Source organism: Puma concolor, chromosome D3 (genome assembly GCF_028749965.1).
Source record: "Puma concolor isolate L17-30 chromosome D3, mPumCon1.1.hap2, whole genome shotgun sequence".
Classification (NCBI taxonomy): Eukaryota; Metazoa; Chordata; class Mammalia; order Carnivora; family Felidae; genus Puma; species Puma concolor.
In genome coordinates this window covers 61,810,095-61,836,266 of record NC_141678.1, presented here as the reverse complement: position 1 = coordinate 61,836,266, position 26,172 = coordinate 61,810,095, and positions in this window count along the sequence as shown.

Sequence of the window (26,172 nt, the reverse complement as noted above, 5' to 3'; positions counted from 1 at the left end):
AAACTCACTCTGAAAAGCCAGACCTATCCTGCACTGTAATATTAGGTTACAAAGGATATAAAAATCTCCTCTTCTTTTGGAAGTCAGAAAATATCTCTTCTTTCACTCAAAGATGCTGCTAGATGAGGAAGAGATAACTGGGGCTAAGAGATGGATATTTCAGAAAGCAAGAGGCACAGGAAAGGTACCGATTCTTGGTGAGATAAGACAGGAATTAAGTTCTCCTCTGTGCCACGTAAGAACAGGAGAAATGACACAGTGGTTCATACCTAATGTCCAATCGGAGAAGGATTATACATCTGGGAATGTCTGGTATTATATTTTCTCTGAAATTATTCTCTGAAATTATTTGTTAAGAACAAATCTCAGACACGTGGTACAGTTTTTTGAACTTTACCTACGATATTGGTTGAATCCATTAACTTATCCAAACTATTTCTGTACTCAGTTATATTTTCAACATGTGTTTATTAAATGTATGCAATCTAAATTCATATTACCAATTACAGGTTCACATTGTACACTCAATGTATACTAAAAGTATTTTTTCCTCTACCAACCTTTAAGATCAGGTCTTCTGATAGACAAATCTCGTTAATGTCAGTAAACAAACTCTGTATTACAATCATAGCTACTGGAGGTATTCCATTTTTATTTTAGAAATGTTAAAATATAAAATAAGTTTAGAGGGCACCTGAGTGGCTCAGTCAGTTAAGCATGCGACTCTTGGGTTCCCCTCAAGTCATGATCTTGCAGTTTTGTGGGTTCGAGCCCCACATTGGGCACCGTGCTGAGAGCATGGGGCCTGCTTATTATTCTCTCATCCCCTCTCTCTCTGCCTCTCTCCTGCTCTTGCTCTCTCTCTCAAAATAGATAAATAAACTTTATAAATAAACTTTATAAATAAACTTTATAAATAAATAAATAAATAAATAAATAAATAAATAAGTTTATACTTTAATTGGAGTGGAATTATAAGGTTACATTCCTTTCAATTAATACCTTCATTGAAATTTGGTTTCCATTTGTAATGGGCAAGTCTCCTTATTCATATACAGAAAAAAATATACATTGAGTGCATGCTGTATGCCAGGCACAATGCTGAACTCTAGGGATACCTGGGTGAAAACACAAATTGTCTTCTTTAATGAGATCCATGAACTCATGAAAAAATAATTATAATTAAATATATTATGTACAATAAATGATATTATATACAGAGTGTGTGTAATTACCAGGGCTCTTTGGGCTTTGATTTTAGTATCCTCACTGCCATCACACATTTTGGGAGAGGTTTGTAAGTGTGTTGAAAAGAAGAGGTGGTGATTAAGTATCACGAAAATACCAACAAAGTCACAGCAAACATGGGTAATCACTTGTTAAGACTAGTCAGCCACAGTGTACCTAGACCTGCAAACTGAAAGTCCGTGAAATATTTTTCTTTAATTTTTACTGGTATCTGTGGTTCTATGAGCCGTCTTCTGTTCTCCATAATTTTATAATGACAGTCTACTGGGAATTGTGTCCAGAAGTGGCAGCAAATTATTGAATTTTTTTCCCATTTATTTTGCCTCAACCTCCATTAAATACATACATACATACATACATACATAAACAAAAAATAAAACATTACTTACATTACTAAAGAACTAGAGGATTCCATTTACTGAAATAACTAGAGTATTTGCTAGGAAATATTATGTTGTAAGGTTGGCTTCATTTGAATTTGTGATTCTAGCCGTAACCTAAAATATTATTGGGATACCTATTACCATTTATGTGTGAAAACAGCCCTTTTGTACCTAGGTAAGTTATCTTCTTAGATGTCCAGTGAGCATCAAAAACATAGCATATCTAAGATAAATCCTACATACCGTACATACTTTAAATCCACCAAATGCTTATCTTTCTCTCAATAAATGGTACTACAGCTCACCTAGTTGTCATAGATGAATCTTTCCCCCTCTACCACGTCCCATATAAAGCAGTAAATAATGTAGTCTCATTATCGCCATTACACATCCTGAATCTGTTCCCTTCTCACCAATTATGTAGCTACTTTTCTAATGTAAATCACCATTGTCCTCTCTCTACTAAGCAACTGTATTAGCTTTCTAACTGGTCCCTTCACTTCCCTTCTTCACCCCCAAGTCTCTGTTCTTGACACAGTCACTAGAGTAATCTTTTTTTTTCCTTTTTTTTTGTGTGTGTGTTTTTTCAATATATAGAGTAATCTTTTTAAAATGCACAGCAGATCATTTCAATGCCCTACCCTCAAGTTGCCATGGTTCCTATACACTTAATATAAAATCCAAACCCTGAATAATTGCCTACCGGGCCCAGCAGGATCTGGCCCTGTCCACCTACTTTCATGTCCTCATTCCCTCTGCCATGCTCTCTCTGCTCAGGCCATACCAGCTTTCCTGCTGATTGATGCTCAGGTAAATTAAGCTCCATCCTGCTCTACTATCTTTGCTCTTCCCTCTTATTAGCAGTCTTTCTCCCCAAATTATTGCAGGATTTGTTCTCTCACTGTTTTCATGTCTCTGCTGAATTTTCCCATCTTGAACAAAGGTTCTCTGTTTAGTTTATCAAAAATAATCCTTCTGGCATACTCAAACTTCTCATCTTGCTGTATTTTTTGTTGTGTAGAAATTTTCACTGTCTAACATATTGTATCATTAGGTGGTGGTATTATTTCACTGTCAACCAGACCAGAATGTAAATCATATGATGCCAACACTCATTACCCAGGATTCAGAACAGTGTCTAATATGTAAGTAGATGCTCAATATTACTTAATGGCTGATGAGTCAACAGATTTGAATGTATCTATACAAAAACTAGAGGATGATGAATATATTGAAAGATTTTGATCAAATCAGAAGACCAGAATTCTAGTTCAGACCTATCTCTATGTAGATAGGTTATGGTTTTAGAAGTCACTTCATCCTTCCAGGGCCCTATTCCCCATGAGTATGTAGCAGCTTCCTTAGGCCACAACATTATGGGAATAAGTAGAGATTCCAATATAATCTCCAAGACTTTGCTCCAGAAAGCCCTCACAAAACCGGCCTGTTGTCGTCTTGCCATTTTTTTACTTCTCCCACTCTATGTGTTACAATGCATCCCTGCTAATGCACAAAGTGACTGCAATATAGGAACACCTACCAGAGGGGGTGTCATTCCTCTAGGGTCTTAGCAAGAAGACTGAGCCCTTCAGAACTATAGCCACTGATTTTGCTGTACTGTATGCTGACAATGCCCAGAGGGAACTGAGTGAAATATACATTTGTAATTATCCCTACTCTCCTATGATAGCCCATTTATCCCATAATTCTGGGAATCTGAGAAACGGTCTGATAAACTGTGTGCTCCCTACCTTCCCCTACAAATATTTTGCCCTTGATTTTCCTCCATATGGGAGAGTGAGTCCAGAGTTGCTCACTATGGCATGCATCTGGCAAAAACCTAAAATCTAGGATATACATAACTAAGGCTCAAGCCAAGAATGCTACTGAAAATAAGTGGATGGATGGACATCTCTCTAAACATGTAAAATTTGTAATAGAGAACCAACATGTCTGCTGTATTTCTTATTCTAATTCAGTAATGCAATTTTAGGTAGTTTCATATTTGCATTGCTAATAGCCCTTCCTCAAAGTGTGTTGACCCTGTAGGTTTTCAATGTTTCTTTTTTTTCCCCTTGCAAAACTTTGCAAGGAAGCTAACTTTTTTTTTCTAATTTTTTTTTCATCGTTTTTTTTTTTTATTATTTATTTTTGGGACAGAGAGAGACAGAGCACGAACAGGGGAGGGGCAGAGAGAGAGGGAGACACAGAATTGGAAACAGGCTCCAGGCTCTGAGCCATCAGCCCAGAGCCCAATGCGGGGCTCGAACTCACGGACCGCGAGATCGTGACCTGGCTGAAGTCGGACGCTTAACTGACTGCACCACCCAGGAGCCCCGGAAGCTAACTTTTTAGTAAAGGTTTTAACACCTACATAGTTTCTCAGAATTCCTTGAAAATCTCAGGGATTTGATATTACCCCTACTTATTTATTTAATTAGAGAATATCCTTTGGCAGGTGTGATGATAAACCTTCTGGAAGCCACCAGAGGCAAGCACTGGGTTATTTCTAATGTTTGCTTCTCTTCCACCCTGCCTGGAGAAAGAACATCCTTCCAGAGGAAAACTGGAGGTTTCTGTCAATCAGCATGTCAAAAGAGCCTTCAGCAGCTGGGTGCCTCTCTCTCCCTTTGCCAGCTGGTCAGAGCCTTCCCTTCAACTTGCTTGGAGGCCTTAAAAGTTCAAGAGTACACTTTAGTCACCACTCCCCTCCCAAAAAGTACAAAGAAAAATTCATAATGTATGATAATGGTCAAACTAGTAAGAATTAAAGTAAATGGTGTGATATAAAAAGGGTTTCAAACAGGTTTCATAATTCTGCAATTTGTTATACAAAGTCAATTTTTCCACTTGCAGAGCAAAGTTGCCTGGTGGGTTTATTGGTTCACTCATTATTAGGTATATATCACTTTTATTGTTTCACATTTTTATCGTTTATTAAAAAAAGACAGCATTCATGAATAAAACATTTTGGCTTCAGGCTGCCGTACACTGAGGTTGGTCAGAGGGATTATACTATCCTTGATTTAAAATAATAACCAAACATACAAAGTAGAAATAGCATACTATTAGATATCATACTATCAGTGTATAGGTGGAGTCTTTCAAACTACATGAAAATATTTAATTTTAGCACTTTTCAATCATTCTGCACATTTGAGAGTTCATAGCTAAGCATCATCAAGAGTCAGGTAGAACTCTGTGAGTTACAGTTCTGTGTATTCACATGAGTTTGGCTGGCATACATGGTATGCTTATCTATTTCAGAGTGCTCTGGAGATGTCATCAGGAGGATGTCCTAGACATTGTATAGGGCTCTGTGGCTAAACCAGGAGAAAAAGTGCATAATTAGGCCAATTTGCCAGGGGTTCTTTGTTAGTTTTGTTTCTGCACTGGAAGTTATGCTAACCCTGGTTCTAGCTCAGAGCTGCCCACTACTGTAATGGTAACCTTTGTAGAGATATGAGCTAGTCATGGGCAAAGAGGACATTAGAGGAAAGCAGAAGAAACATAGTGAGGCTGAAGATATTTTTTTTAACTCTGCCTTTCAGGCTCAACACCTATGTTTTCTATTCAGAGTTAATTTTCTATCCCTGTCATGAAAGTTTTGAAAAATACTTATTTTTAACAAAAAAATTAATGAAACCTAATGAATTTACCCATTTTCCATATTTGATGAATTTGACTTAACATATTGGTGTTACATGGTAGAAACCATGGGCAGAACAGGCAAGGGGACACATGTATGATTGTGGTTGTTACTCTTCAAGCTGATGATTTTCCCTAGATACATACTTTATCTGTGTATCTATAATTCTGCACTTATTCAACTTTTCAAGATTATTAATTACCATAGTTTTAATTTATCTTAACAAATTAGAAAACTAAACAAAATAATGAACTCATTTAAAATTAAAAGCCAATTACATTGATACTTATAGTACTATGAACTAGCTTGTCATTTCATCTCCTTGTACCGACTCTTTAGTTAGGTACTTCTTTATTTTAAATTAGTGTTTTATTTAATTATCCACACATGAACATGTCTTTTTGTTGTTGGTGGTGGTGGTGATGATTATTGGAAATGGAGTAACATATATAAAAACATTTGGTAGATTGGTAAATTAATAGACTCCCCAGGACTGTTGACTATGTTACTAGTAAGACATTACAATTGTATTGAACAAACAGGCACATTTTCTCATAAACTGCTAATGTTATTCCATCCGCTTATAGAGCTCAAGTTCACAGGTCCCCACCACAATTGAATTTAATGTGCCAGAGGCAATGGAATCTGCTTTTAATTGTATTAATTTCAATTTCAAAAAGTAGTCAAGTCAGTCGGTCAAGCAAAAATCAACTCAATCAATCATTTTGACCACTGCCAATCACTGGATTCATGTGATATTTTTAACTGAAATATGGAAATATCCAGCTTTCTATTTCTGTGTATGTGATATAAAAATCTAATCACTAGAACAATATTTGGCCATTTTATTGACTTACTTAGATATCCAAAACAATCTATCAGAAAAGACAAGACCCATATAAAAGAGTTGGTTTAGGTTAGGCTTTGCCCTAGAGTGAGAAAAGAAAAGCACATTTTTTTTACAATCCTAGATAATATGCAGCCTAATTGGAGAATCATCATGTGTAATTGGGCCACTCTGGAGAAACTGTCTGTTTTCACTATTTAGGAGAAAGATGCTCAACCAGAACATAAAATAAGGGAGACTCCAAACTTGCCTAGCCTTATCCTTGATGAAGCAAAGCCTGCAGCTTGCCTTGGAGAAGAGGCCAATGGACATCAGGTACAGAGTCAAATGCTAGCATCAGTAATGTGTTATAAATGTAATCTGTCAAAGCTTTCCCCAAAGAAGCAAAACTTAAAGACCTAACAGATTCTCAAATGTCTAAAAAGATGATTTTTTGTTTCAGTTTCAAAATAGTCTCTTGTCTTCTTCAGAGACTGGGTGTAGATTCCCTTTGAAGTTCTATTCCTCCAGAGCAGCCCACAGAACAAAACATAAATTTTTCCTAGATAGAGTTTCTTTATATTATTTTCTTGAAATCTAAGTTATTCATTTACTTCCAAGTTATGTTGAGTCATGTATAATTAGACTAATATTGATATATTGATAAACAAAGGCTATTACTGATGAAACATTGTAAAAGGCATAAAACTGATGTATCATCTCATATATAACTTGATAGAGGTTGTGGAAAATAAACAATTCTGGGTCATCATGCAATAAAGGCATAATGTATTATCTGGATCTTTTCACTTGAAAGACTTTTTTGTTAGATTTATACTTATAAAGTTTAGGAAGTGATGTCTAAAAACTTGGGTTCATATTTAACACATGTAGGAAATAGAAGAAAGTCATTGTTTTTTGAGAATACAGATGAAAAACAAGCCAATTATTTTCCATTTCCATTTATGTGTAAATGAAATAGAGCTTCATAGAGAGAAAGAAGGTGGAAATAGTATTGTGAACTGGTTTATGACAGAAGAATTTCCATTTCTGTTTGTAATAAATAAGGTATAGGCATTTATGATAAGGATAAATAGGGATTATAAGGAAATATTTTCCATTGTCCCAATAATCAGACTTTGGCAAGTTTCCATGTAAATGATAGCAGGTAAGCTGAGCCAAGATGAATTAAATGCATTGCCCATTAACAGGAACACAAAAAATGATGTGCCTTATCGATGTTCCTCAGTAATCATAAGTCACTTAAAAATCAAATGAGCCCAAGTCATGAGATCTGTCCCTCTTTTTCCCATGTAAGAAATGTGAAATTTATTGCAAAATTGTCGGGGGAGGGGGGTAGGTGCATGTTTGTACTTCAATATCAGATACTCAGAATGTACTCACAACCACAACGTTTTAACAAATACATATCCTTACAAAGATTTCTCGACGAATATTATTCATATTATTACTTAAAATAAAAAGTAGAAAAAAAATCTTAAATACCCCTAATAAAGGAGAAAGGACACGGGGTATATGGTAACCATAAGATTCAATAATATATTTAATAGAAACTCATACTTTTTTTTTTAATTTTTTTTAGAAAATCATACTTTAAAAAATACACAATACAAGACACTGCTCATGATATAAAATACCATGCAAAAAGCATAACTCAAATCTGTGTGTGGAGTAGTACAATTTTTAATACATTAAAATTGAATAAAAATGAAAACTCAGGGTATCTGTAGCATTGTTTATAAGTAGTTCTCTAAAATTCTGAGATTCTACATCAGAATTACTTATAAGTAATTTTATTCCTTTTGATTCTCCTAAATTTTACATTTTCCAAAATCCTTTTCCATAAATACAGTATTTATTATATTTGTAATTATTCAAACTATTCAAAATATATGTAATGCATAATTAACTACAGTAAAACCTTGGATTGTGAGTAACTTGTTCCACGAGTGTTCCTCAACACGATCAAACATTTCTGATAAATTTTAACTTGATAAACAAGTGATGTCTTGCAATACAAATAGTATGTGATGCCTAATGTCACATGATCACAACTGAAGCAATGGTTCTTCTCTCTCTCTCTCTCTGTCACTGCAGGACTATGGATGATAATCTTCTATGCTCAGATGCTCTGTCTCAGGCCACGGTATTTGGCAGAAATCAGTGATTTTTCAAAATGTTGGGAGGGGCCTACAACTGGCACTAGTGTATTTTTGTCACTTCAAAGCATCTGTAGACAGTACTTTGCTTTTTCATACAAGAGTAAGTTTAGTAATACTTTGCTGCATTATAGGTCAGGCTGCCTGCAGACATAGACCCTTTGCTGCCTTATTGCCAGTTACATTAAATACAGTATATGACAAGATTTATTAATACTGCACTGTAGTTATCATCTGTGCGAGCATATACAATGGTCCCCATGCAGAAAAAAAAAGGTTGAAAAGAAAGGTGGTAAGAAGAAGGAGATGATTATGGTGGAAGTTAAAAAGGAAATCATTGAGAAGTATGAACGAGGTATGCGAGTGGCCGAAATCGTAAGATTTTATAAGAAGTATACGTCTGCATCTTGTCTGCAGAGGAGGAGGAGAAACAGCCAGAGGAATCCCTCACTTCAAATGAGATTAGGGAGATGTGTAAAATGTGGGAAACAGTGCAAAATTTTGTAGAAAAGCACCACCTGAATAGGGCCGTAGCAGTGCGAGCTATGAATCTGTTTAACAATGATGCAATGTCACTTTTCTGCAAAATCCTCAAAAGTAGCAAAGCAAGTGTCATTGGATACGTTCCTTGTTAAAGTTGCACGAAGAGAAAATGATTCAATGGAACCAATAGATTGCAGTGAGTGATTCCATTAGTGATCATGAAAGTCGTCCTACACGATAACCCTCCTCTCTCTTGTCTCCCTCACACCAGTCATGAAGGTTTTCAAAGGTAAGTGCAGGTTAATTTATTTTTCTTTATATTTTGTATTTTCTTTATTATTTTGTATTAGATTGCACTACTGTATCATTTTTATATGAATTTTGGGTTGTGGAATGAGTCATCTGAGTTTCCATTATTTCTTATGGGAAAATTCGCTTTGATATAGAAGTGCTTTGGATTATAAGCATGTTTCCTCAGTGAATTATGCTCACAAACTAAGGTTTTATTGTACTGTAAAAGTCATATGAGAGAGTGTGTATTCTATGGGTGGCACATGCAATTCAGACCTTCACTTTTGGAAAGACAAGTTTGAGGTCATCTTTTATTTCCATTTGTGTGGTGATGCTAGTTTCTTATATGAAGAATGGCATATTAATTTTGCCAATTATCTCTGTTAGATCTCTTGATTCAAAACATATAACTAATTATGATTTTTTAAAAATATATGTATCATCTCCTATGTGTTAGATATTCTTCTTGGAACTGAGGATACAGTTGTAATGGAGACAAAATTCCAGGTTTGTAGTAGAATTCATATTCTAGGTGAGGAGTCTGAAAAGAAATTTTAAAAAATCCCCTAACTATATCTATGTATCTCTATATTTAAACATGTCTATACCTATTAATTCATTTACCTGTCATTTCAAGTGATAAATAATATGAAGAAAAATGAAAGAAAGTTAAGTGATGGAGCATGATAGGATGAGGATGGGGTCAGGTAGGCTGTACAATGAAGACATCTCTGATGTGTTAACATTTGAGATAAAATTGAATGAAGCAAGGAAGTAAAGAATAAGATGGGTTAGAATAAGAGCATTTCAAGCAGCAGAAATTGAAGTGAAAGGTTCTAAGGTAGAAGTCAGTTTGCATTAAGAAAAAAACCGAACAAAGAAACAGGGGCTCCTGGGTGGCTCAATTGGTTAAACGTCAGATTTCGGCTCAGGTCATGATCTTGTGGTTTGTGAGTTCGAACCCCGCATCAGGCTCTGTGCTGACAGCTCGGAGCCTGGGGCCTGCTTTAGATTCTGTGTCTCCCTGTCTCTCTGCTCCTCCCCTGTTCATGCTCTGTCTGTCTGTCTGTCTCTCTCTCTCTCAAAAATAAATAAACATGAAAAAACTTAAAAAAAAAAAAAAACAGCTAGGAGGGCATTATGGCTTTTCAGAGCCAAAAGGTAAATAATAAGAACATGATGTTAGAAAAATAGGTAGAAACAAGATTATGAGGCCTTTTTTAAAAAAAATTAGAACTCAATTCTAAACATTATGGGAAATAAGTGGTGGGGTTTTAATAGGTAGTACTGTGATATAATTTATATGTTATTTAGATCATTGGTTTATTGTATTGAGAACAAACGATAAAAGGCATGTGTCAAAGACAAGAAGAAAATTAAAAGACTAATTGCAGCAATCAAGAATGGAGACGATAGTGGCTTGAACTAAAGAAGCAGTAGGGAAGTGGCAAAAATTGCCCAAGTTCAGAACATATTTGAATATGTATTTTATGTGGGATATGAAGAGACAGCAGGTGGAGGAATCAACAATAATCTATAGATTTTTTGTCTAAGCATCTGGGTTAATGATATATTTACTGTGATGGAAAACCCTGGGAAGGGCAGGTTGAGGTTTCTAAGGAGGAATATAGAATTTAGACATGTTAATTTGAATTTGTGTATTAGATATTTATGAAGAGGACATTGAGAAGATATTAGAATATTGAAGTTTGGAACTCTGGGAAGAGATTGAGGTAAAAAGATATAAATTGGGAATAAAAAACATATAAATGGGACATAGAAGAAACACTGAAAAGAGATAGGAATTTAGGGCACTCACCACCAGTGTTGCTCCAGAGAGGAGAGAACTCTAGAACCAGACAGACCAGAAAATTCACAAAACGGTATCAGTTCAGCAATGAGAAAAATGTCTGTAGCTAAAGAAGAAAAGAAATTTTGACCTAATCTTAAGTTTTTAACATCTGAAAACTAAATTGCACAGACTGACTATTGAGTGAAATCACAACCTAGCATAAGTGCATATCCTGCCCCCCAAATGCAATTATTCTAATTACATGGCAATTACAGTATATCCACAGAGTAAATTACCTAGTTATTGGCATCCTGTGGAATAAAGTAATCTAGCAATTTGCTCTCAATGATGACACTACATTGCAGATTTTTAGAGTAAGTAACATGATTTTTTATCTGACATTGTTCCCTAACCCTTTGGTTTCTTAATTGTCATCTTTCTAGCCTTCTATCCTCTTCCCCAAATTAACAAAGTTAATTTTATAAAAATGTATCTGTTCATTTTTGTTTTCTGATAAGCCTTAAAATTCATTTTATTATGAATTATTGCACATATTAAAGTGAAGTCATACAGGAAGATTGGAGGCAGTCTTTTAAGATGTTTAATCCTGCTGAAATGGCCATGCTACTAGCCAACATCTCTAAAAGAATAATTTTATCTGATTGTCTAGCCTCTCTATTTTCTTGATCATGATTATGTAGTCATTAATTTAAACTGTATCAAAGTAGTTGAGAGTAAATCTCTATGCTATATTTGGTAATTGGGACTCAAGCAGAAAGCTACACTCTTACTGGATAAGGAGGTAGAAGATAAAATCTAGGACTTCCAGAATGTTGGTAAATTAATGGGGGAAATCCCAGAATGGAAGCAGTTACAGAGAGAGGAATGCCAAAATTTGTATAAAACTTAGCCTAATTCAGTTTAGTGACTTTTGATTCACAGATCCACAGAGGACAATCTAGGAGCCCACCAGAAAATAGTATCTAAAATAAGTGGATAGGGACCTGAGCTGTTGACCTCCAAAAGGACTAGAGAGTTTGGAGTTTAGGTACATTCAAGTTAACCATCTGCTAGAATAAAAATCAAAACTTCGCAGAAGATATCAGAATCCAGAGTCTCTAAAACATATCATCCAAAATTTCCAATATCAGATATAAAATTTTAAACATATGAAGAAACAGTAAAATGTAACCAATTAATAAGAGAAAAGGTAGTTGTTGAAGACCTATGTTGATGACCCAGATATTAAAATTAGTGGGCCAGAATGTTAAAGCTGCTGTTATAAATATGCTCAAGGACTTAAATGAAAATATAGTTATGATGAATGATTAAATGGCGATTTCAAAGAGAAATGGAAAGTCCCAGAACTAAAAAGTAAAATGTCTGGAGAAAAAAATCCTGGGTAGGCTTTGCATACCCATGAAAGCAGAATAAAATTTCAAGCAAATTTGTGTAAAAAAGTCAATAAAAAAGAAGAACGGAAATTAAAAGATTAACAAGTATATTGTATTTTTTCATATTTATGTGCATATTTGTCAATGCTTGTGGTCTTTATGCATTTCTATAGGTTTAGGTTTTCACCTGATAACATTTCTTTTAAGCCTAAAGAACTCTTTGAAAACATATGACTTTTTAAAGAAAAATATATGTCACTGTCTTATGAGCGATGATTTTTCCAACATATGTATATACAATGCAAATGATAGCACAAATTGTGAAAGAAGTGGTCATTGCAACATTGTTATAAACATTGTTATAAGTTTCTTACAATACATAAAGTTCTATGATATTTACTTCAAATTTGGTGTTACTTTTTAAGGATACACTTTAAAATTTCCAGAGCAAACTACCAGAGAATGCAGTGAGCTATAGCTAAAATCAATGGGCAAATTAAAATAGACCATGAAAGCAACATTTGTTTAACCCACAAGAAGGCATAAAGTATAAAAAAAAGAGTTAGAAAAAAATAGGAAAATAGAAGAACCAAATACACCAATATCAATAACTGCATTGTATGTAATTGAGCTAAAAACTCTAGTTATATCATATCTATCTTGAAGGCAGGCAATTAAATCATTCTGGCTTTTACATGTGTCCTGCTACTTTTCCTTCTGTGACTCTAACCCTCTTGGTTCTCTCTTTCACTTATGAGTTCTTATAGTTGCATTGGGCCCACTCAGATAACTCAGTATATCTGATCATCCGTAAGGTCAGCTCATTAACAACCTTAACTCTATCTACAACTTTAATTCCACTTTGTATGCTCAGTCTCTGGGAATTAGTGTATGGACATCTTTGGTGGGCCATTAGTATGCCTATCATAGCAGGATATACTGTGTTAATATTAGACAAACTGCTAGACAAAGATTATCACAAGAGATAAATAGGAATATTTAACAATAATAGAAGTTTACTTCATCAGGAATTAAATATTTACCACATCTCTTACAGTAATAGATATAGAAAATTTGGACACAGTAAAATCAGTAAGGATTGACGATGTGAATAGCACTGTTAGACACTACTACCTCTTTGATATTTATAGAAAACACTAGAAAATAACTACAAAATATCCATTGTTTCCAAAAGCAAATGGTATTTTCACCAAGATACATCATGTTCCAGCTGACTAGAGAAGGTCTGATATATTTGAAAAATTTGAAATTCTGTATAGCATATTTTCTGACTACACTGAAAAAAATTAGAAAAGTCATATAAACCTAGGAAACTAAATCACCAAATGTATTCAAACTAAGTGGCATACTTTCAAAGGACCTACATGCAAATAAGAAATCACAGATGAATTAGAAAATGTTTTAAACAAATGATGAAATAGAACATATAAAGAATTTATGGGATGCAGCTAAATAATGCTTAGAGGAAAATTTCTACTTTAAAAATTCTAATTAAAAGAAGAATTATTAAAAATCAATTATTGCTTACACCTTATGAGTAAACTAAAACCAAAGTTAAGTAATGAAATACAATAAATGTAAAAACAGATGATAATAAAGTGGAGGACAATTTAGAGATGTTGAACCAAAAGATGGCTATTTGAAGAGTAATAGCTAACAAGATTGATGAATTGGAATAACAAGAGTGAAAATTTTGGATATTTCTATAGATTTTATAGACATTAAAAAGATAACATAGTACTAGTATTAATAATATTCTGCCAATACATTTGAGATAATAGATGGAATGAACAAATTCTTAGGAAAGCACCACTGACAACTTGGCATGAGGTGAAATAGAACATCTCAATAGCTCTGTATCTATTACATAAGGTAAATTAGTTATTAAAAATATCCCAAAGAATTCCCCAGGCCTAAATGACTTTAATGTTTAAATATTTAATAAATAATAACAATTTAAAGACACTTTTTTTTCAGAAAATATATACGGTAGGATGACTTCCTAACTCATTTTACAAGGCCAGCATAAGCCTGATATCAAAATAGGTGAAAAGGAAATTACAAATTAATATATCTTATAAACCTAGATACAAATTAAAAGAAAATATGTTAGCAATTTATATACAGCTTTATATGAAAAGGATAGAACATCATGAATAAGTAAGGTTTATCCAAGGAATTCAAGGACAGTTTAACAAAGTAATGGGAATGTGCCTTCTGTAGATAGGGGTGTAGGTTACGTGGGTTTATGAGTTTTTCAAAATTCACTGAATTGTCCACCTAATGATGCATTTCACTTTATGTGAATTTTACAAAAAATATTAGCATTTTTTGGATATTTATATTTTAATCACTGAACTCCCATTATGTACGTTTGTTTTTTCAGTGGCTTGATGGTATGTTTCAGCAATTCAGAAACTACTTTAGGTTTATTCTGGTATTAAGAAAGTAAATAAAAGTAGTAAGGTTAGTGAGAATCATATTTGTCACTGTTTGAGAAAGGACTGACAAATCAGGAAGTGGAAAGATAATGATGAACTCTGTGTTAAGAAAAAGCTCAAGAAGATTAAAGATGTCAGAAGAAAACCAAAGTCACATTGAACAAAGGGGCTTGTGCTAGTCAAATCTAGGTCAATTTGATCACCAAAAGACATAATATTATATTATATTTTAAAAATAATGAACATAGGGGCACCTGGGTGGCTCAGTTGGTTAAGTGTCCGACTTCGGCTCTGGTCATGATCTTATGGCTTGTGAGTTCAAGCCCCCCATCAGGCTCTGTGCTGACAGGTCAGAGCCTGGAGCCTGCTTCAGATTCTGTGTCTCCTCTTTCTCTGCCCCTTCCCTGCTCACACTCTGTCTCTCTCTCTGTCTCTCTCTCTCTCTCTCTCTCTCAAAAATAAATAAACATTAAAAAAATAGTAATAATAATGAACAGACTGGTTTAGATTATAGTATTGTGATTAATGTTAAATTTTATGATTTTGATAATTGTACATTGATAAGGTAAAAAAGTATACTTTTAAAAAAACTAAATGGAAATATTTAGTTGTAAAGGATCATGGCGTCACCACTTTATTCTCAAATTGTTTTGAAATTATTATATGTGTATACCTGGTCACATACATGCAGACGTATACATGAAGACAAAAAGAGAATGATAAAACAAATGAGGCAAAAGGAAAACAACTGGTTATTCAGAAAAAAAAAAAAGCAACAGTGTAATAAAATTCCCTGTATTTTTTGAAAGTTTTTTTTAATATGAAATAATATAAAAATAAAATGTTACACACACAATAAAGCCTTATCCTAAGGCTATTGCTACTTTATTGGGTTGAAGTACACACATTAAAACTCACAGAAAATTGGTCATTCTGAAACCAAATGTCAGAAAATTATGTAAGTTGATTTTCTCTGTTTAAGAGAAGCACATATAGCTTTCATGAGTGTGATTGACAAGTCTTAGAAATGAATTTCTTTTTCTCCAGAGGACAATTGCACTAGCCCTGTACCACCTCCGTTAATCTGCTTCAACCTTGGCCCCAGTTGCCACTGAATATGAGAAGATAGTTTTGCCTTTGGGGCCTATTCCATCCTTAGATCCTCTGCATAGGCTGACAACTAGAAGGGCAAGTGAATGTGTTTTGTGATCTGTACACTTGTCTATTGGGAACAGAGTCGAAACTCTGATATGTTTCACATACCTCCAAGAAACAGGCCTGGGAAGATAATGATTCTACTATACTATTCATCTAGTTTGAGACTCACCCTGAGTATGGATGCTTGGAGGAAAATTAGCATCTTTTAACTGCTTTGGTTGTGGTTTAACTCAACACACATTCAATGAGACCCTGCTATATCCCTAGCTCTATGCCAAGTACAGTGGAGAATAACAAGTAAAAATTATGTGGTACCTGATTTTAACTGCTTAGATGCAATTGAGGAAGAACAGAAGGCATATGACTAAAATAATAATAAGCTATAGATCTATGCACTCAAAATGTATATAGTCAAGGTTTCTATTTCTAAATGACTGACTAAACCATATATTTTAACTTACTCTCTCTTATACCCACATTCAAATGATCAAATATAGAAATCATTGAAATAGGGCACCTGGGTGGCTCAGTCGGTTGAGTGACCAACTTCGGCTCAGGTCACGATCTCACGGTTTGGGAGTTTGAGCCCCACATCGGTGTCTGTGCTGACAGCTCGGAGCCTGGAGCCTGCTTCAGATTCTGTGTCTCCCTCTCTCTCTGCCTCTCCTCCACTCATGATCTGTCTCTCTCTGTCTCAGAAATAAACATTAAGAAAAAATTTTAAAGAAATTATTGAAATAAACGAGAATATTGGATCAGAGCCAAAAAACAAGGATAAGTGCCATCCACATGTACTAAGGTCAAGACACAACAATTGCTATCATTTATTGAGCAATTCCTATGCATCACACAGTATGATGCATGCTTCACATACCTTATTTTATTCAATCCTTTAAGACTTACCAAATTTGCTTGAGAAATATGAGACTTAAGGAGATTAAATAACTCACCCAAAGTTATACAAGTTATAGAGTTCTCTCCCAAGTCACCAAATACTAATATAATATCATGGAATGGATGGAGAGATTATGATTTGTATGTTTTTATATGCACAGTAGACATATGGTAAACATCTACATCTAAATTACTATAAGAAAGCTCTTCCACTGAGTGGACAATAAAATTCTAAGAAATTTTTTAAAAAATGTGTTATAGATTAATTGACAGTGATTTTTTTCTATAGAAGATACATAAAATTATGATGTCTCACAATTGATGTAACTCAGATTCAATAAAATTCAAGAAGTATACCATCTTCAGAGTTCAATAACCATGGGGGCTATTGAATTAAGAGTACTTAAAAATAACATATAATTTTCATGTGATTCAAACTTTCTCAGAACTTAAAAAAGGTAGGAACTATTCCCACTGTTTAAAAATTTAAGCAATACTTAGAATGTAAATGTCTTGGACAAAGTGATAAATTCTCTAAGATAGAAGCCTGCAGAATACAAGCAGGAATCCTAAATAAAATATTGTGAAATAAATTAATCACTGTAGATAATATACCATGACCGAAGAGATTTTAATCCCAATTAGCAAAAAAGAACTCTATTAATATAATTTATCATTTTAATATGCCTATGAAGAAAAAATTCCATTATCTTCTCAAGAGGTTCCAAAAGGTATTTGATAAAATTGACATATATATATTCCCCCCAAAACTCCAAGAAAAATATAGTATCTGCCCAAAACATTATAATCAATGAAAAAATATTACAATATTTACCATTAAAAATAAGAACAAGAAAATATCTGTCTAAAACAATTTTATATAACATTTTAAAGGTAGACTCAATGCAACTACATCATACAAGAACATAGATAAATAGTGATGAGTTGATGCAAAATATTATTTAATATTATATGGTATTATTCCTGAAAATATCAAGAAGTAATAACCTTAATTTGAACAGATAAAGATATAAGCTTTTTCTCCATGAGATAAATAGGACATCTTTATGTAATAACAATTTGTTACACAGTTCCATGAACAAAGTCCCAAATCACAACTGAAATAGCAAATAGAACCTCTTGGTGGGAGTTTTGCTTTATTTGATTTTTAAATGTGTACAAACTTTTCATAAGGATTGGAAAGCTGAAAATAGAAAGCCGTGATCTTTCATTTTTCTGTCTTTTATTTTTCTCTTTCTACCAGGTACCACTAAGATTTTCTATTGTATGGCTAATAACAACAATATCGATCTATATTTTTTGATGTCTTAGGTTACAAGAACAGTGATTTTACTTTGAAAATAAAATTGTTTAAGGAAATTGGCACATAGTTTATTAGAATAGTCACAATTGGTCCTGGCTTTTAGATTTTTGTGGGTGTTTGTAACTACTCACTGGAATATTATAATTATAGGACACCCGAGAGAATTGCTGTTAGAGTAACACAATTATAAGTATTTTGGTGTGGTGTGTGGTTTCCATGTTAAGGACATTGGTAGGCAGAATGACCTCTCTCAGGTGTTTACATCCGAATCACTGGAACCTGTGAATGTGTTTAGTTACATGTCAAGAGGTGCTTTACAGATGTAGTGAGAGTGCTCTAAACTAATCACACAAAACCCTTGAAAGCAGAGAGCTTTCTCCAGCTGTAAGCAGGAGAGACAAGGCAGAAGTGGAAGTCAGAAAGATTCAAAGCGTGAAGAGTATTCTACCCACTACTGCCGGTGGCTTTGAAGATGAAGGAGATCATCAGCCAGGTAAAGCAAAAGGGGAAGGGGAGCGCATCCTCTAGGTGATGAGAATGATCACTAGCTGTCAGCTATCAATGGAATGGGAACCTCAGCCCTACCACCCCAAGAAATAAATTCTGACAACAATATGAGGGAACCTGGAAGTGGATTCCTACTCAGAGCCTTTAGTAAGTAGCATAGGCCAGCCAACACCTTGATTTCAGCCTCATCAGACTCTAAGTAGAGTGCCCAGCTGAGTATCCCAGACTTCTGACCTATACAACTATGAGATCATAGATACGCATTGTTTTAAGCCACTAAGTTAGTGGTAATTTGTTACCAGAGCAATAGTTCATTCAAAGGTAAATCAGTAGCTACATAGAATTTATTTCTAACTGAAATTAGAATGAATGATGGGCAGGGTGAAAGATAAGAGTAGAGAAAAATAAAATTATACAAAGTCTATTATTGAGAAAAAATAGGGGACACCTGGGTGGCTCAGTCGGTTGAGCGTCTGACTTTGGCTCAGGTCATGATCTCGCAGTCCCAGAGTTCTAGTCTCGCAACAGGCTCTGTGCTGACAGCTCAGAGCCTGGAGCTTGCTTTGGATTCTGTGTCTCCCTCTCGTTCTGCCCATCTCCTGCTTGTACTTTGCCTCTCTTTCTCAAGAACAAAAACAAAAACAAGAAAACCAGGACAGTAACGTTACTAAAGAACAAAATATAATTTGTATATAAAGCACTAAAAAAAGTAGAAATGAATAGTTAATATTTACTAAACTCCAGTCCACAAATAAAATCAAGTCTTTAGGTTCCTAACAAAACAGTTTTTAAAAAACAAGCATAAAAAGCAAAACCTTGAACTTTTAAAAAATCGAAAATAGAAAATTTGAAATGCACAGTTAGTGATCTGAAGTAAGTAAAGATATTTTAGAAATTTAAACAAGCAATGAAACTTAGAACAAACATAGAGCTTACATAAAAATGGACTGAGTTCAAGGCCAAAAAGGGAATCTCAACAAATGCCAAAGTTTTGATATCAATATGTTTTGTTCAGCACGACAGTTAGAAATTTTTTAAATAAATATCTGGTAATAAAAATTTTTAAATGAATATGACATTGAACGTGATCAAAAAAGGCACTAAATACCCAGTTTATTCAATAAAAGTGATATTTGAAGAGACAGTTGCAATTTTAAATGCATTTATTAAAAAATACACGTTAAAGAGAGAAGAAAAATTGAAAATATAGGCACTTATTAGTTAATTCAAAAAAGAATGAAATAAACCCAAAGAATGGAAAAGGGAAAATCACTAAAGTTAAAGCATAAATTGTAGAAATAAAGAAAAGAAACAAATCCTCAAATAGCAGTCGGTAAATAAAAACAAAGCTCTCCCCCAACAACAAACACCCAATTAAAATTTAAAAAGCTTTGGTTATTTTTAAAGATGAATACAAGACTACATTGAACAAGATAGCTGGGTGTAATTTGAAATGCAAGTGAAATATATGGCAGTTCATCATTTCATTGTAGTGTTGTCTATCTGGTAGTGCTTATCAAAATCATTTTGAATACTTTTTCAAAACAGGATCGAATTTCATTCCTGGAAATCTGAATCTTGGAGCAGAGTTTGGAGGCAGATGTGTATATAATGGATATCTTTCCAAGATATGGTGGTGCACAACACCCTATATCATAAGGACCAAAAATACCAGCAGTGATACAAAAGTCCTAAAGCATTTCAGGGGTCCTATAAACAACACTGAAAACAAAACAAAACCTTAAGTTATGAATCTGAGTTGCTATTCTCACCAGTTCCAGTACGGCAAAAAGAAGCAATCTTATAGTCAATTCTTGCTTAGACTTTTATTTATTCACCACATTTTCATTGTGATCCTATGATGCAACAGATATTAAATGAGAAGTGGATATATATTGCAAATAAAATAGTACTGTTCCTCACCCTTAAGGATTTTAGGCAACAAAAGAGTAAGTAAATAATGTATTATTTCAGATTTTGATGAATGCTTTGAGATGAAGTAATAGGCTATAGGAAGAGATGATTAAAACCACAGACAGTGTGCTCCTGATTTCAAAATGGTACAAGAGGTAAAGATGGAAGGAGCCAGGGGCGCCTGGGTGGCGCAGTCGGTTAAGCGTCCGACTTCAGCCAGGTCACGATCTCGCGGTCCGTGAGTTCGAGCCCCGCGTCAGGCTCTGGGCTGATGGCTCAGAGCCTGGAGCCTGTTTCCGATTCTGTGTCTCCCTCTCTCTCTGCCCCTCCCCCGTTCATGCTCTGTCTCTCTCTGTCCCAAAAATAAATAAACGTTGAAAAAAAAAAAAAAAAAGATGGAAGGAGCCAGATAGAAAATACTTCTCCATAAGGAAGGTTTTCTTTATGAAGTGCCCTGCTTCCTTGAAACCAACATAGCAACAAAGTTTCTGACTTAACCTACAGTTGAGTTTGATACATCCTAATTAGGCCAAGTAGGACTCCGGGTGGGGCTCAAGGGAAAACAACCTATCAATCATTCACCTTGCTCCCTTCCAGGTCATTAATCCGTAAGGAGAAAAGAGCCATCCCAGCTCACACCATTATAAACTGACTTGGTAGGAGACTCTTGAAGGGTTTGGGGCATCAGCTAGAAATTAAAGCATGATGCTTTCTTTCATTTATTTGGGTTCACTTCATCCTGAATTCCTTTGGTAGCTGAGTATTCAAGGAAAATTAAGAAAATTGAGATCTGTTCCACAACTCTTTTTAGAGAACTTACTATCAATTAGCAAACAAAAGATAATTAACAGCAAGCAGTATATTAGATGACAGAGTATAACCATATAGGAGTTTAATGAACTTTACATATGTGCAAGGTAACATAAAGAAGGTGGGGCATGTAATGAATCTTGGAGGATCAGTGGGTTAGAGAGTAGAATTAATGAAGCTAAATGAGTTAGTTTGCATGGAGAAAAGATAATTGCCAGCTCAAAAGTGTCTTTATTCAGAAGGAAAGAAAGAGAAAGAGAAGAAAAGAAGAAAGACCCAAATGAATAACTGTGGGTAATTTAGTGAAAACTTTCCCTCCCATAGAAGGAAGTCCAAAGAGCATGTCTTATTGACAATATATCAGTGATATCATTTTCCTATATGAAATATGGCCCCTTTAATTTAGAATTTTTCTTACCTTTTTTTTTTTTTTTTTTGGCGCATTGATTTTTTTTTTAGGTTGAAATGAGCTCATTTCTCCCTCTATGGGGAGAGTATTTTCCCGGAACAAAAAGAAAAATGATTCATTTTTACCTAGTAGTAAAAGTTTCTAGCAGTTTTGCATCTGTCAAACCTTTTCAGTTTATTCTAAACTTGAACTATAGAAATTTACAGATAAACATTTGTTTTTTTTAGAAACAATTATTTCACTTTTCCTACATTCCTACTGAGATTCCTTAGTAATTCTCAAGAAATTTACTCCACCTTTTCATATGCAGTGTATCATCAAAATGCAAGGTCAGTTCTTTGAAGTGACAATCCCAATGCGCTAGATAAATGGTCAGATGGCAAAGTGCAGATAATAGATGACCTTGGGAGCTAGGGTCTTGAAACTCTCAAGGAAACAATTATGAATGCTTTATATCATGGCAGTAAGTTATTGCCCCAAAGCTTGGTCTGTAGGCATGTGTTGTTTTCCCAATAATGCAAGGAGAAAATGGAGGAACTGACAAGTGGTGTGCATGCTTACCAGTAATCCATACTAATAAGAACACAAATAATTCAAAAGGAGTTTTTAAATGCAACCTTTCTTCACTTTCCTAACTATATAAAAATAGATCTAGGATGACGTTTGGCTTGTATTATCAGAATATAGTTGTAGCATCTTATCATAAAATTATCCAACTTATGATGCTATTGTTTTTTTATGTTGGGTCACACATGCTGTAGTTGTGACAGAAAGTCATTTTACTGAGGAAAGAATCTGGAATTATGGGTTCAACAACAAAAATTATACATATTTTTTTCTCAGTCTGCCATTCTTTTTGTTTCTGTTTTTCTCTCACACACAGAATAAAAATTACATTAATATTTTTTCTGTTATGCCAATTTTGTAGGTCACTAATTTTGAATCTTTGAGAAAATTACTTAATTCTTCTAAAATTTGATTTATTCAGTGTTAAAAGCAAATGATATCATCTGTTCTGCCTAAACTACATACCACTGTTTCCTCCCACTTGTGCTAGAACCATTGGTCATCAAACTTTCATGTCTACCCTGGGGCTTGATGAAGAGCATCTGAAGGGTGCCTGGGCATGGAGAATTCTAAGGGAATCACCTGCCAGATCCTCATATTCCAAACTTTCCCTTTCTTACAACAGAGCTGCTACGATCAAAGACTCATTCGTTTTGCCTTTCCTACTTTTTCCTTCACAATCATATCTTTTCCAGTTAGTATGGAAAAAAGGCATAGCTCTTATCTGTCCAATACTTATATGATTGAAATTCTGGATTGTCTGATTTAGAAGAATATGAGAAGGGGGGGAAGGTGAGCCAAATATTTCTTGGCCAAAAGAATGAACTGTGGTAATCATTACAGCAAGTCACTAAGAATTTTTGGAGTCCCATCCTTCTAGCACATAGTAGGATTTCATGTCTTACCAATGATTTGGGACTCAAAGTGGCATATGTTATTTCTGGACTGAAGAATTTAATTCCTGGTAATATCTTTCTTTCTGCCATTGCTATTAGCAACTTTCAAGATGGCAGCTGCTCTGATAGCCTGAATATTGGAGTCAGCAGACATGGACCAGAGCCCACAACTGACTTGCATTAAATGCATAGAGGAGATGAAAAATAGGCCATTTTGCTTGTGTGCCGGCTTGCTCTGGCCATTGAAGTTTTGAGGTTGCTCATTACCTTTTCATAGCCTGATCCTTTCTGACTGATACTGTGTTTCTGCATGTTATATGTATAAAACCCAACAGACATAAAGGAAAGAATAGAACTGATGATGAATAAATAACATTTATAGGAAACAGCTTCATCCATCTCATCAGGAGATTTAAAGAATGTTTTAAAGTATAATAATTATTTGTAGAAACTTCTAGTGTACATTAATATTATGAACAATTTTATATTAATAATCATGATAACTCATTTAAAATAAATTTTACAACACTTAGAAACAGTTGCAAAAAGTTTAAAATGAAATTTCAATTTACATATTGTTTATAACTTGTATAGAGGAATCTGATAATATGACAATGTGATCAATAATAGGCTTTTCAGCATAAGTTACATGTTTGGCACAATATAGAAAACATAGTATATACATATATATATGTGGTGAATATAACATCATGGAAATAGAGAAAAGAAAATGTAAAATTTCCAACTCTTGAAGTTTTTGATACAGTTTTTATTTTGTATTGAAATACAATTAACATTGTGTTATTAAATTAATTTCAGGTGTACAGTATATTGATTCAGCAATTCTATACATTACTCAGTACTTACCATGATAAATGTACTCTTAATCTTTATTTCATCTCTTTATCTATTCCCCCCCCCCACCTCTGGCAACCAGCAGTTCTCTATATTTGAGTTTCTGAGGCACCTGGGTGGCTCAGCCTGTTAATCGTCCGACTATTGATTTCAGCTCAGGCCATGATCTCATGGTTAATGGAATTGAGCCCTTAGCACAAAGCCTGCTTGGGGCTCTCCATCTCTCTGTCTCTCGGTCTGTTTCTCTCTCTCTCTCTCTCTCTCTCTCTCTCTCTCTCTCTCTCTCTGCCCCTCCCCCACTTATACTCTCTCTCTGTCTCTTTCCCTCTCTCTAAAAATAAATAAGTAAAAGTGTTTAAAAATTTAAGAGTCTGTTTTTTGTCTTTTTTCTTTGTTTTGTTTCTTAAATTCCACATAACTGAAATCATATGGTATTTGTCTTTCTCTGACTTATTTAACTTAGCATTATACCCTCTACGTGTATTGTGAATGACAAGATCTCATTCCTTTTTATGGATGAGAAATATTCCTCTGTGTGTGTATATGTGTGTGTGTGTGTGTGTGTGTGTGTGTGTGCGCGCGCGCGCGTGCACGCATGTATCACATCTTTATCCAGTCACTTGGGTTTCTTCTATATGTTGGCTATTATAAATAATACTGCAATAAACACGGATAACTATGATCTTTTCAGGTTAGTGTTTTTGTTTTCTTTGGTTAAATACCCAGTAGTGGAATTACTGGATCATATGGTTAATTCCATTTTTATTTCTTTGAGGAACCTCCATACCATTTTCAACAGTGGCTGCACCAATTTTCATTCCCACCAACAGAAGGTTCCCTTTATTCCACATCCTCGCCAACATTTGTTATTTATTATCTTTCTGATTATCCATTTTGTTGGTATAGGTGATATTTCATTGTGGTTTTGATTTACATTTCCCTGATGATTAGTGATGTTGAACATCTTTTAATGTGTCAGTTGGCCATTTCTATGTCTTCTTTGGAAAAATGACTGTTCAGGTCCTCTGCTTACTTTTAATTGGATTGTTTTCTTTTTGAAGTTGAGTTGTGTAAGTTCTTTATATATTTTAGATATTAACCCCTTAACAGATAAATCATTTGCAAATGCCTCATGATTCAGTAGGCTGCCTGGTCATTTTGTTGATAGTTTCTTTCACTGTGCAAAATGTACTTTTAAAGAGATAGAAGTGGGTATAGTAATGATATTTAGATTCTACTGGGTACATTTAAAAGAGAAATATAATATTATTTTAAAATGTCAAAATTTGCAGGGTGCCTGGGTGGCTCAGTCATTTAAGCATCTGACTTTGGCTCAGGTCATGACCTCACAGTCATGAGTTCAAGCCCTGCATGGGGCGTCGTACTCTGTGCTGACATCTCCGAGCCTGGAGCCTACTCCAGATTCTGTGTCTCCTTCTCTCTCAGCCCCTTCTCTGCTCATGATCTGTCTCTCTCTATATCTCAAAAATAAATAAACATTAAAATAAATAAATAATCAAAATTGGCAACAGGTTGGAAACTACATTATTGCAACTTATGGCAAAGCATTTTAGATGTCAGTGCAAATATGTATAAGGATGTATGTTTGTGTTCAAAATTATTTTAATGGGTATGCAAGCCAAATACTTAAAGACCATTGGGTTAAAAATATGGGACATGAGGCTGAACATATTCAATCAGTGCTTCTAAATCAAATACTTAAAATCTGAGCTGTTAAAATTCATAGCAATTGCTGAGCTACTAGTGGTTCTAGTCCTATAAGTTTCCATCATTTATGTCATGATAAAATATAGGGAAGGAGACAAAGAAAAAAAACAACACAAAATGATAGCTATTTATAAGCTACTGAGCATTGACAGGAGAGTTGATAAAATATGATTTATTTTTTGTCAACATTTGGATGTGGAGGACAGACCTCTGCCTAGAAGGACCCAGTCAAAGACTTGAAGCTGATGAGCACAAGTTGACATAGAGGTGGTTTTCTTGTCTGAAGGTGGAGAACACCATGAACAGTTTCTCTTTATTAGCTATCCTTTGATCTGGCTCTTATAGCATAATAAAATAACTGTAGGATGTTTTCAAACTTAAAAGGCTTCCACTTGACCTTTG